Source organism: Phodopus roborovskii, unplaced genomic scaffold (genome assembly GCF_943737965.1).
Source record: "Phodopus roborovskii unplaced genomic scaffold, PHOROB, whole genome shotgun sequence".
NCBI classification, from domain to species: domain Eukaryota; kingdom Metazoa; phylum Chordata; class Mammalia; order Rodentia; family Cricetidae; genus Phodopus; species Phodopus roborovskii.
In genome coordinates this window covers 28472330-28491552 of record NW_026126558.1, presented here as the reverse complement: position 1 = coordinate 28491552, position 19223 = coordinate 28472330, and positions in this window count along the sequence as shown.

Genomic DNA, 19223 nt, shown 5'->3' with positions numbered 1-19223 from the left:
ATTAGATCTTTTCCTCTTTAACATAATCACAGTACATCATTTTCTCAATTACTTTACTTCCTTTATCTACAGCAAGAGTCTCAGTGGGCTAGAGCTGAGGGAAAAGATTATAATGAAAACAAGAAAAAAAATGTAAGAAAGAGAAACGATGCACTTATAGCAATTCAATATATGTTTAACATATTTTAAAAGAGGTACTGGGTTAACTATTGATAAATAAGCATTCCTTTAATATATGGTTTTCAGGATAGAGAGTATTTACTGATTAAAGTACTTTTCCTTACAGACGACTTAGGTTCAGACTAGTGGCAACATAGACCATGGGTGTCTTTCAAGGAGGCTTATTCCAGTAAATAAATGGTTCCGTATTTTAGATATATTGTTGCTCAGAGTCGGGGTGATCCAGTGGCTGGGGGCAGAGTCTGGGAAAGCTCCACACTGCTACACACCACTGACCAGCCCTACTTGACAACAACATGCCCATTTTCTGATAAAGCCGTATTCCCATACCTGTGTCACAGCTGCATCTCTAGTTCTGCCTCTCTGCATTACATGCACCGCTTTGTTCTTTTTGGTCCAAACAGCTTTACATGCAAATACTTACTAAAATGAGTAATTGGTGTGATTCAAGATTTCTGGTAAACACGGGACTAACATCAAATCTGACTTAGAGGATTCCGTTGTTGCCCAGACTCAGGGTGATCTTGGGGCTGAAAAACACAACCAGGGACAGGATCCTAGTGAACTCCTGGCCACTGTACACCTCCATGCATTAGGCACTTGGCCACCCTCCCTGCTTATTGGGCACAAGCAACAAATGCTCTATGAACAACCCAGTGGGCCTAAGACCAGCCCTCCTCGCGGAGGACATGCTCCTCTGTCTGTCACCTGTCACACCCTGTTCCCACTTCCCTGCTGTCTCATCTATAGTCTCACTTCACTCAGTCATCTTTTTTTTTCCAATTCCAAGAAACTACTTTTTAAAAGTATTTTCCCATAAGACCTGCCTTTTTTTTAGTTGTTCCAGAAATTCTACTCTACTCCGAGCCTCTTGCTCCATTGCTGCATCTCCACTCAAAGCCTCCTGGGTTTCTCAGGTTCCTCAGTTAGGTGGTGGAAACAAGTGTCGTCTAAAATCCTTTTATTCTTGACAAATTCTTAAGATTAGTAGGCAATGAGAGAGACAGGCCAAATTTTTGCTTTTAAGGGGAAAAATAAGTAAAAGTTCACCTATTTATTAAACGTTGCTTAAGGAATAAGTAGGATATAGATCAAAATATAAAAGTGTTCCTGTTATTAGGAAAATAGACCTGAATTGTGAATGTACAAAAGATATTAGGAAAGCAGAGAGAGAGAGAGAGAGAGAGAGAGAGAGAGAGAGAGAGAGAGAGAGAGAGAGAAGCAATCCACAGTCAAGTATCTGACCCCTTCATAGCGGCAATGTAAGCTCAGTTAAGGAAGAAAATTAGGAGCTAAAATAATAGGTGACAGCCCTACTTTCTTACAAACCATTAGATTTACCAGAAATAGAAATGCAGTTTTCTGTACAAAGATAAGGGTATATTCATCTGGTTAGTTTTCTGGGTCTTTGTTTTCTTGAAAAAAATTTTAAACTAAAATATTATATAATATTTACAGTCAGTCATAGCAATAGATTCGGTAAATTCTGCTCTTCTACCTTACTTATTAACATTTTACAACAACATATTGGATTTCTGCAATTAATGAATACATGTGTTACATATGTATGCGTATATGTTTATAAATACACAAACATATACTGGAAATAGAACCCAAGGCTTGGTCCCATACTAGGCAATTGCTTTACCTCTGAGATGAATTCCCAAACTTATGCAGAATTATTAATTATATTTTTCTAACTTACTCAGCTTTCTCTCCTTTTGTCCTAATATCCCCTTTCTGCTCTTAGAAGCTATCTTTGGTGTCACAATTCATGTAGACCTCACATCTTTAATTTTTGTTCATTTCCTTTCTTTTTAATCATTTGTATGACCTTGAAAGCATTGGTAAGTGCTACAGTCACTTAGTATCTGTTACTGGACTGTGATTTATTTGGTATTTGTCTCATGATTAGACTGGGGAATCTGAATTTTGGAGGTACAGTGCCATTTTTTATGAGATCATGTAAAGGAAATACAGAACAATGTTAACTATAACTATTTACCTAAATCTCTGTCATTTTACTAATGTGACAATTGCCAGATTTCAGCACGGTCAAGTAACTCTTTCTTACATTTCTATCCTGTACTATTTGGAAGGATATTAGTATATACTGCTCATATATAAGCTTGAGGAGAACTTGTACTTTTTTGATGGCAAAGGAAATTTGCAAGTTTTTTTTTCTTCATGGGAAAATGTATTAGTCTTTAGTAGCAAATACTTTCATTTATTAAACTTATTGTGTGTCAGTATGACTCACAAATATTTTATGCTATGTTGATATCATCCTAGTAAATCATGTAATCTGGAGAAGCTTCCAGTGTGACTGTTAAGACAGAACCCAAATCATGCTGCTTTTCTCTCTTGAATTTTATTTCAGTTATATGTTTATTTATTGATTTCTTTATGTGTGTATGTGTATACATATGCACATGTGTGTAGTTATGCACATCCCATATTTCACCTATGCATGTCAGAAAGAAAAAAAAAAACAGTGCTTGGCTTTTTCCTTCTACCATTTTGGTCCTGACATCCAACTTCCGTTTCCACACTTGGAACCACTTGATTTGACTACACTTCTCTTGCTTTTAATATTCAAGTATATCAGCATGAGTTTTGCTTTTTCCTTTCTCACTACTCAATTTTTCTTTGTCCATATCACTTTGTTGAATAGTGTGTGTGTGTGTGTGTGTGTGTGTGTGTGTGTGTGTGTGTGTGTGTGTAATCCATAGCCTAGCATTTAGTTGGATGCCTAGCAATAATGAAAGATAAATAAGAAGCCCTTCTTTTACTTTATGTTTGAAGAGAGTCAAATGAAATTCTTCAGGAATAAATTTAATGTAGGCCCCACCCATTTTAGAGAGAGGAGCTTCTGTTCTTTCTAATCTGAAAAGCAATAAGCTAAGCAGGAAACCTTTTAGAATTTGAAGGTGGAATCCAGCACTTGTGTTTTAACCTCAAAAGTAATTTTCCCACCACAACCTCACACTATTGTTTCTAGTTATATATTTATGCAATAGTATTTGTTTTTCTGCTACAAATTTTGAAGTTATTGATTCTTTGTTGAGCATGTTTTACACTTTGTATTTATTACACTCCCACCCCCAAATAATGCATTAAGGCTATCAGATTTTCTACAGACAGTTTCTGAACGTATGTTGAATAGTATTAGGCATGACTGAAATATCATCCCAGGACTAGTGATTATTAACTTACAAAGATAATAGAATAAATTTCAGTTAAAGGCTCACTGGGATCATGAGAACTTGATAGCTTAATCTAGAAAAGAACAAAGGGTAAAGTGAAGCAACTGATTCCAGTCAATTCTTGTTTGCCAGTGTTTGGATCTCTTGCCAAACTGACACCTCCTTCTTTGAAGACAGATAGAATTGGAAAGAACCCTTTACATCACTTCCAAAGCATACTGAAGTAGAGAGTTAGAGACCTACTTATTTAGGAAATGGGCCTCTCTGATGGCTCTCTTCTTTTCATGATATTGGATATAAGGATCCTAGAGAGTTGTCTTCAGCTTTCTGACTCCCATTCACAAGTGTCAAAGGGGATGATATGTCCATTATTATTTGCCAGCTCTTCTTGGTTAGCCTGCAATGCTGGCCAGGGCTGCTTGGCATGTTGAGAAGTATATTGTATAGCAGAATCCATGTCTCATGTGATTTGCACATATTCCTATTACTGTACTGTGTATATAGAGGTGTTTTGTTTTGTTTGTCTGTTTTTCCTGTAAATATTAGAATTCTTTTTTTATATTGTATAACCAAGTCCATTTAAATAAAAACAAACATTTATAGACAATATTTGGGAATTTGGGTGTTGTTCTTTCCAAACAACTTACTGCTGGTAAGGGGCGCTGTCCTGGGGGATTCGAAGAAGATTCAGAAATCCCGGCTGTAGACTGTAAGGCTGCTTTGTTCAGCTGTTTTGAATGTAGGATCATCTAGTACTCTGTTTCAGGTGGTCTGGCTTGATCAAACCACATGAGTCTGGGAGGAATGCACACCTTTTCATTTTCTATGGAAACAAAAATAGAAATCCTTTCCCCCAGTAACTTGTCCTTGAACTTAAATTTTGGATTCATAGCATTTTTTAAATTTAATTTATTATTTTACATGTCGATCCAAGTTCTGTCTCCCTCCATCCCTTCCTTCCTCCCTCTCTCCTTCCCTCCCTTTTACCCTTTCTTCCCTCTCACATGCACTCTAACCACCCTCCCCTCTCATCCCCCCCCTGCCCCAATTCCATATGAAGGGAAAGCCATCAAGTTGGGTTCATGTAGGTCTGACAGGTCTTGTGAAGTAGAGACTAGGGCTTCCCTCCTGTCTCTAGATTAAGGCAGTTATCCCTCCATGGGTGATATGTTCGCACCAGTGATAGATCCTGGCTCCACTGTCTGAGGTCCCTTAGATTGCTCAGTCCTTCTGGCTGACACCCATATTCAGGGGACTTCAGTCAGTCCCATGCTGGCTTCCCAGCTATCAGTCTGGTGACCCATTAGCTCCTCCTTGTTCAGGTAAGCTGTCTCTATGTGTTTCTGCCACCTGCTATTGTCCTCTCCATCTGCATCTGAGTTCTACTTCGACTCAGTGTTTATTTATGGGTGTTTTCTCCTGTTTCCAACAGGCATTACTTGAGGGCTCCATGAAGAGGTTAGTTGTTGATCTCACTATCTGGCTATCCAGGAAGGGCATTTAAGTATCCTTTCCACTGAAGCTCAAATTGTTATGTGACAGCAGTCTTGTAGTTCTCTAAACCTTTCTTTCTGTTCAATTTTATCTTCAAACCAATATTGGCTCCCTCTTTTATGTTCTCTCTCTCTCTCTCTCTCTCTCTCTCTCTCTCTCTCTCTCTCTCTACCTCTCTCTCCTGTCTTTTATCCCTAATCAGGCTCAATCTTCCTGGTCACACATGTTTTCCTTTCCTCCCCCTCGTTTTCTCCTACTTCTCTCTCCATTTGCTGCCCCCCCACTTCCCCTGAGCTCTGGAAGACTAGTCCCTTCATGGTTCTGTGAGGGACTTTATATGAATCTCTTAGAATACACCCTATCTCCTAGTTCCTCTGGTGGTGTGAATTATAGGCTGGTGATCCTTTGATCTAGGTCTAAAATCCATATATGAGTGAGTACATACTGTGTTCCTATTTTTGTGATTGGGTTACCTCATTCAGGATGGTTTCTTCAAGTGCCATCCACTTGCCTGCAAATTTCAAGATGCCATTATTTTTTTCTGCAGAGTAGTATTCCATTGTGTAGATGTGCCACATCTTCATTAACCATTCTGCAATTGAGGGGCATCTAGGTTGCTTCCAGGTTCTTGCTATTACAAATAGTGCTGCTATGAACATAGTTGAACAGATGTCTTTGTTGCATGGATGTGAATCCTATGGGTATATGCCTACGAGGGGAATTGCCGGGTCCTGTGGTAAAGTAATTCCCATTGTTCTGAGGAACCGCCATACTGATCTCCAAAAGAGCTGTATGAGTTTGCACCCCCACCAGCAGTGGAGGAGTGTTCCCCTTTCTCCACATCCTCTCCAACATGAGTCATCATTGGTGTTTCTAATTTTAGCCATTCTGGCAGGAGTAAGATGGTATCTCATAGTTACTTTGATTTGCATTTCCCTGATAGCTAAGGATGTGGAGCATTTTCTTAAGTGTCTTTCAGCCTTTTTGATTTCCTCTATTAAGAATTCTTTCTTCAGTTGTGTTTCCCATTTTTTAATAGGGTTATTAGTGTTGTGTTGACTAGTTTCTTGAGTTTTTTGTATATTTTGGATATCAGCCCTGTATGGGATATAGGATTGGTGAAAATCTTTTCCCAGTCTGTGGGCTGCCTTTTGGTCTTGCAGAACGTGTCCTTGGCCTTACAGAAGCTTCTAAGTTTGAAGAGATCCCATTTATTAATTGTTTCTCTCAATGTCTGTGCCCCTGGAGTTATGCTCAGGAAGCAGTCTCCTATACCAATTTGTTCAAGGGTACCTCCTACTTTCTCTTCTAAGAGGTTCAATGTGGCTGGTTAGATGTTGAGGTCTTTGATCCATTTGGACTTGAGTTTTCTGCATGGTGACAGACATGTGTCTATCTGCAGTCTTCTACATACTCTCATCCAATTGTGCCAGCACCATTTGTTGAAGATGCTGTCCTTGCCCCATTGTATAATTTTAGCTCTTTTTCACAAATCAGGTGTTCATAGGTGTGTGGGTTAATATCAGGATTTTCAATTCGATTCCATTAGTCTACCTGTCTATTTTTGTGCCAATATCAGGCTGTTTTCAGAACTATAGCTCTGTAGTTGAGCTTAAAGTCAGGAATGGTGATGTCTCCTGAAGTTCCTTTATTGTATAGGGTTGTTTTGGCTATCCTGGGTCTTTTGTTTTTCCATATAAAATATTATTATCCTTTCAAGGTCAGTGAAGAATTGTGGTGGGATTTTAATGGGGATTGAATTGAATCTGTAGATTGCTTTTGGCAAGATTGCCATTTTTACTATGATAATCCTACCTATCCAAGAGCATGGGAGATCTTTCCATTTTTTGGTATCTTCTTTAATTTCTTTCTTTAGAGCTACAAAGTTCTTATTATATAGGTCTTTTACTTGTTTGGTAAGTGTTACACCATGATACTTTATGTTGCTTGTGGCTATTGTAAAGGGTGATGTTTCTCTGATTTCTTTCTCTGTCTCCTTGTTTTCTGAAAAAAAGTAGGGCTACTGATATTTTTGAGTTTATCTTGTATCCTGTTAGTTTTCTGAAGGTGTTTATCAGCTGTAGGATTTCCCTGGTAGAGTTTATTGGGTCGCTTATGTAAACTATCATATCATCTGCAAATAAAGACAGTTTGACTTCTTCATTTCCTATTTGGATCCCCTTTTGTTGTCTTATAGCATTAGCTAGAACTTCTAGTACGATATTGAAAGATATGGAGAGAGAAGGCAGCCTTGTCTTGTTCCTGATTTTAGAGGAATTGGCTTAAGTTTCTCTTTATTCAGTTTGATGTTGGCAGTAGGTTTGCTGTATATTGCTCTTATTATGTTTAGGTATGTTCCTGTTATCCCTGACCTCTACAAGACCTTTATCATAAAGGTATTGAATTTTCTCGAATGCTTTTTTAGCATATAGGGAGATAATCATATGGTCTTTCCTTTTCTGTTTGTTTGTATGGTGGATCACCTTGATAGATTTTCGTATGTTAAACCATCCCTGCATTCCAGGGATTAAGCCTACTTGGTCATGGTGGATGATTTCTCTGATGTATTCTTGAATTCGGTTTGCCAGTATTTTATTGAGTATTTTTGCATCGATGTTCATCAGGGATATTGGTCAGTAGTTTTCTTTCTTAGTTGTTTCTTTGTGAGGCTTGGGTACCAAGGTTATTGTGACCTCATTAAAAAAGTTTGGCAGTGAACCTTCTATTTCTATTTTGTCGAATATTTTGAGGAGTAGTGGTATTAGTTCTTCCTTGAATGTCTGGTAGAATTCTGCATTGAATCCATCTGGCCATGGACTTTTTTTTGGTTGGAAGGCTTTCGATGACTGCTTCTATTTCATTGAGGGTTATAGGTATATTTATGTTGTTTGTCTGTTCTTGATTTAATTTTGGTAAGTGATAGTTATCCCGAAATTTGTCCATTTCCTTTGAATTTTCAATTTTTCAGGAATACAGATTTTCAAAGTATGTCATGAATATTGTCTGGATTTCTTTATGTCTCTTGTTATGTTCCCCTTTTCATTTCTGATTTTGTTAATTTGCATGTTTTCTCACTGCTTTTTTGTTAATTTAGATAAATGTTTGTCTATATTGTTGATTTTCTCAAAAAGCAACTCTTCGTTGCATTGATTTTTTTGTATTGTTTTCCTAGTTTCTATTTTGTTGACCTCAGCCCTCACGTTGATTATTTCCTGGTGTCTACTCCTATGGGGTGAATTCGCTTCTCCCTGTTCTAAGGCTTTCAGTTGTGCTGTTAATATTTTATGTGACTATCCTCTGTTTTCTTCATATGGGCACTTAGTGCAATGAACTTCCCTCGGAGCACTGATTTCAAGGTGTCCCATAAGTTCGAATATGTTGTATTCACATTCTCGTTGAATATTAGAAAGTCCTTAATTTCTTTCTGTATTTCTTCTTTGACCCAGGTGTGGTGCAATTGCACATTGTTCAGTTTCCATGAGTTTGCAGGTTTTCTGCTATTTGTGTTGCTGTTGAATTCCAATTTTAAAGCATGGTGGCCTGATAAGATACAGGGGAATATCCCTATTCTCTTGTATCTGTTGAGGTTTGTTATGCCACCTGGTATGTGGTTGATTTTAGAGAAGGTTCCATGTGGATCAGAGAGGAAGTTATATTCTTTTTGTCTTTGGATAGAATATTCTATAGATGTCTGTTAACCCCAGTTGAGACATAACTTCTGTTAGTTCTTTTGTTTCTTTGTTGATTTTCTGATTTGTGGTCCTGTCTATTTTTGAGAATGGTGTATTGAATCTCCCACTATAACTGTGTGAGGTTTTATCTGATCTTTGAGTTTTAGTAGTGTTTCTTTTACAAATGTGGGTGACTTTGTATTGGGGGCATAGATGTTCACAACTGAGACTTTGTGCTGATGGATTTCTCCTGTGATAAATATTAAAATACTGTCTCCATCTTCTTTGACTAATTTTGGTTTGAAATCTAACTTGTTAGATATTAGGATAGCTAGGCCTGCTTGCTTCTTATTTCCATTTGATTGGAAAATCTTTTCCTAAACCTTTACCTGAGATAATGTCTATCTTTGAAGCTTAGATGTGTTTCTTGTATGCAGGAGAAGGATGGATTCTGTCTTCATATACATTCTGTTAGCCTGTGTCTTTTTATAGGTGAGATAAGACCATTAATGTTGAGGGTGAGTAAAGACCATTGATTGTTGATGCTTGTTTGATTTAGGTTTGTTGTTGGCAGTGGTATTGTGAATATATTTGTTCTGTTTCACCCTTGGTTTCTGGTGTAGTTGGATTATCTGTTGCCTAGATTTTTGTGGGCGTAGTTACCTTCCTTGGGTTGGAGTTTTCCTTCCAATACTTTCTGTAGGGCTGGATTTGTAGATACATATTGGGAAAATCTGGTTTTGTCATTAAATATCTTGTTCTCTCCATCTATATTGATTGAGAGTTTTGCTGGATATAGTAGGCACTTTTAGAACATCTATCCAGGACCTTCTGGCCTTGAGGGTTTCCATGGAGAAGTCAGGTGTAATTTTGATAGGTCTGCCTTTATATGTTACCTGTCCTTTTTCCTTTGCTGCTCTGAATATTCTTTCTTTATTCTGTATGCTAGGTGTTTTGATTATTATATGTCGAGGGGTCTTTTTTCTTTGGTCAAGCCTATTTGGGGTTCGGTATGCTTCTTGTACTTTCATGGGCATGTCCTTCTTCAGATTTGGAAAGTTTTACTCGATGATTTTGTTGAATACGTTTTCGGCACCTTTGAGCTGGGCTTCCTCACCTTCCTCTATGCCTATTATTCTTAGATTTGGCCTTTTCATGGTGTCCCACATTTCCCCGGTGGGCTCATGTGGGTCAGAGATTTAATATCTGTAGCTCTGTGTGGTCCAAGCTCTCTAGGATGCCTCTCCATAGACAGGGACCCAGGGATGGGGTCAAGGATGAGGATCTAGTAGAAGATGCCAGCAGGAACTTACAGTGGTCCTGCAGATATAGTCGGATCTCTGAGAAGGGCCCAAGACTCCAGCAGAGGACTGGAGGTGGGGGTCAGAGACCAAGCAGGTGTAAATTTCGGGTGGTCCCGCATGGATAGGCAGGTCTCCTTTGTTCAGATTTGCTCTGAGAAGTCTCTGAAGTAGGGTGGACTGTTGGCTCCTTCCTCTGTCCCAGTGCTCAACCAGAGTGGCAGGACCTTGAGTAGGGTAGAGCACAGGGTAGTGGGAGCAGGCTTACGGTGGGGATGGGTGGGGGTGTATCAGAGCTCCAAGGGTGCTCTCGATGGGGACAGGAGTCAGGAGCAGCAGGATAAGTGGCCAATCCAGGGAGTTTGGGGTGTTGGAGAAGTTAGATGAGTGGCAGCCCCAATTGGGCCCAGACTCACCTGTGGCCAATAGTTGGCAGAAGATTACAAAGTCTGAGATGAAACTTGGGAAGGTTTTGCAGTATTGAGTGATCTCACTGGAAACTGGAACTCTCCAGCTGAGGCCTCTTTCTTTAGCAGAGGGCCGGATTTGGGGGTCAAGGATGTTGTGGGCAGGAACTCAGAGTGGACCTGCAGAGATAGGCAGATCTCTGGAAGGGGCCTGGGGCTCCAGCAGAGGACTGGAGGTAGGGTCAGAGACCAAGCAGGTGAAAATTACAGGTTGTCCTGTGTGGATAGGCAGTCCTTTGTTCAGAGTTGCTCCAAGAAGTCTCTGAAGTAGGGTGGCCTGTTGGCTCCACCCTCTGTCACAGTGCTCAACCAGAGCGGCAGTCCCGTGGGTAGGGTAGGGCACAGGGTGGGTGGGGGCAGGCTCATGGTGGCACGGGTGGGGGTAGGATCAGGGGCCAACCCAGGGAGTTCAGGGTTTGTTTGTTTGTTTTGAGACAGGATTTCTCAGTGTACCTTTATAGCCTGTCCTGTAACTTGATTTTGTAGACCAGGCTGGCCTTGAACTCACAAAGAACCTCTTGCCTCTGTCTCTGGAGTGCTGGGATTAAAAGTGTACCTGGCCAGCTGAGATTTTTTTTATTTATTTTTAAATTATTATGCACTTACTATGTATTTCAACATACTTTTTTAAAAAGTCAATGATGTAGCTATCTACAAAGTAGCTCTAAATTCTTTATCTCTCCTTGGCATGCCTCATGATAGGTCTCCTCCACTATCTTGATGGAATGGAAAATTTGAGTGTAGGATACTTACAGAGTCAGTGTTCTTCTTGATATCACTAGGGAAAAGAAAATGTTATGTATCACTGACCAGTGCACATACATGGTTAGCATGTATACTGAATTCTTTGCCTGCAATGACCCCACTGATAGTACAGGGACCTCACTCACCATATGCATTTACTGAGTGTGAAACCTTGAATTTCATCTCAGTAGGGAGATCAGGCCCATCTCAGCCCTCTTCACTGGCCAGTATTACTTATTGGTAGTAATATTGGCTGGTATTATGCTGTCACATATTGTGCAACAAGATGGTGCCACCATCTTAATTTCTATGTGGTTGCTATGAGAATTTACCAAACTCTAGATGATTTGTAGTGAAAAGTAATTTGTTGACTTGTATTTCTGAAAGTCAGGAATCCAATATTATGAGATTGAGATCTAATGAGAGTCTTTCCGCTGCATCCTTCCATGGGTTAAAAAAACAAAAAGTCAAGATGTAGTTTTCCAGAAACTTTCTATGCATGAAGATGGTGTTCTTATGTTCTATTTACCTTTTAAGAGCTCCAACTCTTCCTGTGTTCCAGTAGCAATCAAATTTCAGAGTGTGCTCTGAAGGAGAGAACAGTCAGACTTCAGAAGCTCTATACTCACTTTCTGATCCAAAGCACATTCTGCCTTTATCATTAGAAAGATGAATGCTCAAAATTTTTCCCACGACTTTATGGGAACTTTGCAATGTAATAATCAAGGCAAGTTTTAGACCCTAACTAGTGTTTCTGAAAGACATCTCATCTTTTTATCTTTTAAAAGCACACTATTCTAAAGTGTTGACTCTATGATGCCAGTCATTTCAGAAGGCTGCACACGGTGTTAAGTACAATCATGTGGGAGTCTGGAGGAATTGTTACAATTATAATATTTACAGCAGCTCTCTGCTGATGCCCTAAATATGGGATGCCAATCAACCCAGGGAATTTTTTAACATTAAATATTCAAGGACAGCAGGAAACCCTAAATCAAAGTGGGAAAGATCATTTGTCATTCAGCTGTAATATCTGCTAGTGCTTTGTGTGTGGTAGGCAGGACCATGAATTGGCAGTAGAAGTCAAAAACTAAGTTTGAAATTCTTCCCTGTTGCTGACTAACTAGTGCTATAATCTTGCAAAATCATGGCTAAAGCTTTTTATAACACTATATATATATAAGCTAGAATAATTATTTATCAATAGATTTCTACAAATGCATTGCTATACTTTGTTTTCTACTGTACTTATATAATATCTAATCATCCTGTATTTCAGTCAAGCTTTTTTCTCCCATATATATTATTCATAAGTCATGGGTTGCTTTTCTGTCAACATGACCCAAGCCAGAGTCATTTGGGACAAGGGAACCTCACAAGATATTTTCCTGAGATTGGCCTGTTGGCAAATCAGTTGTGCATATTTTTAATTAGTGATTGATATGCTAGGGCCAAGGCCACTGTGGGTGATGCCATCCCTGGACATGTGGTCTGGAGTGATATAACAAACTAAGCTGAGCAAGTCATAAAGAGCAAGCCTGTAAGCAGCACTCTCTCATGGGCTCCTTGATAGTTCCTACCTTCAGGTTCCTGCTTTGAATCCCTTCATGTCTTCTTTGGATGATGGATTACAAGCTTTGAACTGAAACAAACCCTTTCCTCCCCAAGTTGGTTTCATGGTGCTTTATCACAGCAACAAAATCCTTAAATAAGGTAATGTCCTTTCATGTTTCCTTGAAACAGTCTTTATGTGTCTGTGTAGACAATCACATTTACACAATCTTCTTCACTTATTTGTACACTTGCCAAATATAAACAAATTCTGATACAGGTACTAGGCAAATATTTTACTCAATGGCATATTGCCATAATAGAGAAAAACATAGGATATAAGGAACTCACATTCAGTGGGTACAAGAATGACTGTATATTCTATGGAAATAATGGAGAAGTATCTCATGTTGAGAAATCAGAAAGTAAATAAAACATAAGCAGGAAGAGTGGATCAATTTGAAATTTAACCAGGTTTTAGTTGGCACTTTTGGAAATCTCTAATTTCCTACAACAGGGATCTTCACCTGAGGTTTTTCCCAAAGCAAACAATAAATTATTTTAGTAGCTGATAGTTTCTCAAGCAAGGACCTTGGGGAGGCCTAACATCATTGCAGGGATGTGGTGTTCTTGAGCACTTAGAATTTGTGCTTGAGTTTGTGATTTATGAAAGCCTCTATAGGCAAAGTTTGAGGCTGTTTGAAAAAAAAATGCTCAGAGCTTAGTCAGGGAGGAAACGTTTGTCTTACAGCTTTTTACCTGAACACTGTCAGTATTTGGCAGAGAATTCTTTCCAGTTTCACAATGGAAAATGTCTATTGTATAATGACATCAGAAATGAAAAATTCTTCCAACGAAAAGCAGGAAGTAGAGCTCATAGTAGAAGAGTCCCAACACCCTCACATTCTTCTCAGTGATGTAGTGAAGCATGCAAAACTTAGTGCAGACCAAATTGGATTCACTATCCTTTGTACCACTCAAGTTTGTGCTAACTTTGCAATTCTGATCTCTACTAATGATGCAATTGTTTACTTTTCAATCTAGACAAAACTTTGGGATGCATTTACTATTACATTTTCAATAATTTCTTACTGCTCATGTACGTACACACACACGCGTGCGCACGCATGCAAGTATACACACACCACACACTTCAAATACTCTTCTGCCTCTTGATCATGACCTTCTACAATTTCAACTATATTTGCAAAAGAAAGACCATGTCTAAAGCACATTTAGTTCACCATACATATATATATATAAAATATTATATATAAAAAATTATATATAAAATAAATATATTCATTGCTGAAGGCAAAAGAAAAAATACTAAGTGCAAAGGAATTTAAGCAAGAAAATTGATTAGGTAACTAATTGGAATAAAAAAAAATTGTTCTTTTCCTCTTGGCTACATATGTCATCTTTTTGCAACGTGAATTCAATGTCATACCCAATACAGTCAATGATTGAACAAAAACAACTTAAAACACATTGAGATTTAATTGCAATTGTGACAGTGTAGTGTTAAGGAACGGTTGTTGTAGTGTAGATCATTAAATTATAAGGACTCCATCACAATTGTTAGAAAATGCCATTGCCATGAGAATGGGTTTTAGCAATCTGAACCCCTTTTTCTTAATTCTCTCCTTATCAAGAGCACCCAATCATTGTTCAGCAAGGAATTTTTTATCAGATGTTCTTTCTAATGTCTACAATCAAAATTCATATTATCTGTTATTGCTTGTGGTATACTGTCATAGCAATAGGAAATAGACAAAAGGAGTGCTTTATTATGATGCGATTAAAATTTGTGCATCTATATGAATGATTTCTGTGGAGAGAAACAGAAGGAATAAAGAATTAAGAGAATATACATACAAATATTGCAATGTTTTCCTAAATAAAGACTTGCCATATATGTGAGGAGATGTAGGTTTTTTCTCCCATCTTTCTCTTTGCTTCAATACTCAACTATCCTGTCCTGGCAGTCCTCAATCTTATAACAAGCCCCCCCGCCACCTTCCTTCAACTTTCTAAGAGCTAAGATTGTTACACTTAGCTTATTTTTGTTTTTCTTTTTAACTTTATTTTTTTTGTTCAATTTTTATCTGGAACAAACAGGCTAAAATAGATTTGGATTGGCAATTTGAAATCACAGCCCATCACAGAAGGTGACTGTCTCCTCACATACAGATATCTGGCTCTTTCCAAACAAATTCCTATTTGGAAATTCTGGAAAATTTCTAATCAAACCTTGGAAAATTGACTCCATTAAACACCCTTTGAGTCCCTCCCCAGTCCTTGGTATGCAAAGACGAAAACAAAAGAAACCGTGACCTTGAAATGTGAGGTTGTCCTCAGTTCCTACGGTACAGTATAGAACTTTAGTTCCATAGAACAGATGGCAGAATGATTACAGATGTGCAGTTGTTTTATGCCATCAAATTCTTAATGGGGAAGGCTGAGGTGATTGTTATGTAAAAACCAAAAAAGAATTTTTTTTCCACCGAACACATTTAAATGAAAACACTAAATTTAACACAGAGGTAGAAACGCATGAAATTTGACTATAGCTTTGTTTACATTAAGAAATAGCAGTTATTAGTGAAAATCATATCAATCAAAAATTAGCATAATAGAAGCTTCCCAGCAATAAAGAGCATACATTCTATTGCTACATGGCCTTATTTCTCTGAGACTTTATTAGCAATGAATATCAAGCAGGCCAAGAGATATGATATATTACTAAATGTGATATTGTGGAATGGAAAACATACTCCATGAATATGCAAACTCTATTTCCATATTTATATATAAAATAGTGCCATAAATATATGTCCAGTAATATCAACATGGTAGCTGCTACATTATTTTTTTCTTAGCATATTTTCTATCATGTATATTTAACTATTCTATATTCAAAATGCATTTTTGTTTTTCGGGAAATGAAATGAAAGATTAAAAATTGTACACTGGAGACATTTTACAGGCAGGGCTATATGAAAGACATCTTGGGAAGAGGATGGTAGGGGAAATAGGAAAAAGAAATAAAGAAAAACGAGGCATTGGGAAATGAAGAACCCTAGAAAGGAAAATATTAGATTTCCACCTGGCTGCAAACTTCAAATCTTCAAGCAATTAATTAATTTGGCATATGACATCCATTCAGTGATCACTGAAGATAAGATACAGGTGAGCAACTTAAATAAAGGAAGGAGTCTAGTAGTTTCCACTGTCCTAATTTGTTTCTCTGTTGCTGTAATAACCATTAACCTACAACACAGAGGTAGGAAAAGGCTTAATTGTCAGAACTATAACCTACATATTAGCTATATGTTTCCTTTAAAGTTTTCTCCAAACTGTGAAATATAATAGCATTTAAAGTTTACTACAAAGCTCATCAACACAGAGTTTCATACCCCATTTTAGTTTCTAAAGACAAAAAAGAAAGGAAGAAGAGATAATGTCTCAGGAAATAAAATCAAGCAGTTTTCCTTGCACCAGAGGGTAAAGTGTCTTATCAGTCCAATCACTTTGTGCTGCTTAGTATAGGAAATTAGAGAGTTGATGAGATGCCACAAGATTCAACATTCTCTCCCCCTGCATTGAGAGCCAAGTCTCCTCTTTTAATTAGGTAATCTTCTGTTGATGGCATTCCAAATTCAGCAAGGGGCAATACTTAACACTATGTGTGCCAGCATTTCTAGAACTATTTCAAAATGAATTTAGTGCAAATACTTATATACATTTTCTAGAAATTGATATGTTTTCAATCTAGTTGTCAAAGATTATTCTCATATAGAGTAACACAGAGAGTACAGATATGTAAATAAGAGATGAGCTAGAACTATAAGACTGGAGAGTGACTCCTCCTTTATCTAATATATGCTGTGTAGAGCATCATAAATGCACAGTTTTGTGATCTGGGAAGTATAGTAATGTAGAAAATTAAAGCACTTATGCACACATACATATGCATTCATGACTTGTTGAGAAAATGTTAGCTTTTGTTGACATGAAGACAAGGTTCTATTCCAAGGAAGGACAAAGGAACTTGCATTAAAGGACAGATTTATAAAAATTATGCTGAAATAAACAGCATGAAAGTTACATATGCTTACCTGAGTACAGAATAGATTACCAAAGAAGGAACACACATAACCATTGTCCTTCACGTGTGACTGTCATGCTTCACAACTGCGTATTCCATTTGTCTCACCCATTTGAAAGCTGGTACTCTGATTCCTATTGTGGACATAAAGACATGGTGCCAGAGTCAAGCTCCAATTAACCTAGCAACAGTATCTGTGTTCTACATTTTACACTGTAATTTTGGTTCTACTCTTTGTACATGCATGTGGATACATCCTCACATCTGTATATTTAATGGCATTTGGAAAAATGTAGGGTTGTCATTAAATTGTTGAAAGAAAAGTGACTTAATATAAATTATATGAGATATCCCATATTTTAATCTACAATTTTATGGTTTTTATAGTTGTTAAGAAAAAATAATCATTTTTGATGAATTTATAGAAGAAAATAATACATGAGAGACTGTGTTATCCTTTCATTTATCAGTTCTTTTTGTCCAGCCTATGCTGGTTCCCCTTCTTCTATCACTAGCTCAATTGCAGCAGAAGTTCTCAGCATTTGGAGATGCCAGTATCTTGGGATGATCAAAGACATCAGCAGTGGTGGAGTGAAGCCAGACTTAACCTATAAAGACATGTTGTCTGTGCAACAACGGAGGACAGAGTATGAGAAAAGACCCTGGATCTTTTGAAGAACACTTTGGAGTTCAATTTTTCTTTGATCCGATGGTAACTATTCTCTGACCTTCCTTCTTAGAATGAGAAAGTAATTTAACTTATTTTATTTTTTATTTACAGGAATCACTCTTTAAGAGACATTAACTTTTAATGACATTTTTAAAAGAAACATTATTTTTAGGGAAACTGAAATCTAAAAAAATTTGAATTTGTAAAACTATGGAATTTCTTTAGGTTTATAAAATGTTTTACTGTGGTGTTAATATTTCTGTACAACCTTGGAGATGAACCAGAAAGGACAGGTTATTTTTTAATAGCAATGTTGATCAATTCTATTGGCTACTTTTTTGTCAACTTGACACAAGCTATAGTCATCTGAGTGAGAACAAGGAACCTCAGTTGTGAAGATGCCTCAGTAAGACCCAATTCTAAGCAAGGTTCTAGAGCATTTTCTTAATCAGTGGTTTATGGTGAGGGCCCATGCCATTATGGATGGTGCTATCCCTGGACTGGTGGTACTAGATGCTATGAGAATGTAGGCTGACCAAGCCATACAGATAGCCTCCTCATCAGATCCTACCCTAAGACTCCTACCTGTGTTCATGCCTTAATTTCCCTCTGTTGACTGTTTCAGGATATATAAACCACACAAATCCTGTTCTTCCTATGTTGGTTTTAGTCATGGTCTTTCATCACAGCAAAAGATACCATATTGGTACCAAGGACTAAGGAATTGCTGTAACAGACATAACCATACTGTATTTTGGGGGAATAGGGGTAGGGTTGGGGTGGGGGATGGAGGACTTTGGCATTTTAGATTAGGAAAGTAGTGGAACCTAGAAAGTAGTAGGAACCTAGAAGACAGTAGTGCTGAGAGTAATATAGAAATTGAAGGCCTAGTTAAAAAAGTTACAGAGAAAAACAATATCAGTGACTAGACTAGAGAGAATTCTTGTGATTATTTTGGCAAGGAATATGGCTTTTTGTTTTTGCCATTTTCTTAAAGAAAACCTGTCCGAGACTAAATTTGAGTCTTGGACTAATATAATTTATAAAGGAAATTTCAAGACAGCCAAATGTTGATTTGTCCATGTCTTGTGTATTTATTACTGACCACTCTTAGACAAGTCTACAAGCAAAGGGAGAAAGTTGGAGAAAAGAAATGCAAATTGCAGTTAGAATAGAAAAGGAGCAACAGGAAATTTAATACTGGAGCCTTGGCTTGCTTATGTTGGAAGAGATGAGAAGTGGAAGAAAGGGAACATTACACTCAGGGTAACACCCCACTCTCAGTACCAACTTCTGTCTTAGTTACTTTCTATTGTTGTGAAGAGACAGCATTGCCAGGAAACTTAACAAAGCAGAACTTTAACTAAGAGCTTGTTTATAGTTTCAAAGGTTGAGTCCATGGCCATTCTAACTCAAACCACCATTTCTTGCATGGTCATGTAGTGTTCTTTCCTTGATGTTGTCCACCACCACTGATTCTTACAACCGTTATGCCTCCTCTTTTACATAGATATGAGATTTGAGGGGAGAGATATGATAAATTGAGTAAGTGTTCTAAACACACTTATTTTCTGCACATTATATTGTAGGTTTATGCATTTGTACGTCTCTAATGAGGGTTGATTAATACATAGGAAAGTGACAGTGTGAAAGTGGCTATATTCTCCAGAAGTACACATGCTCCTAAAGGGTAAAGTGCATTCTGCAGTGTGACTTAGAGACAGCTGCCATGTTTCTGAGTAAATGAGTACATTTTCAGACTTGATCTGCTTATGACAAAACAGCAATTTAATCGATTCAGCTAAGCAATAGCTTCAAAATGATGAAT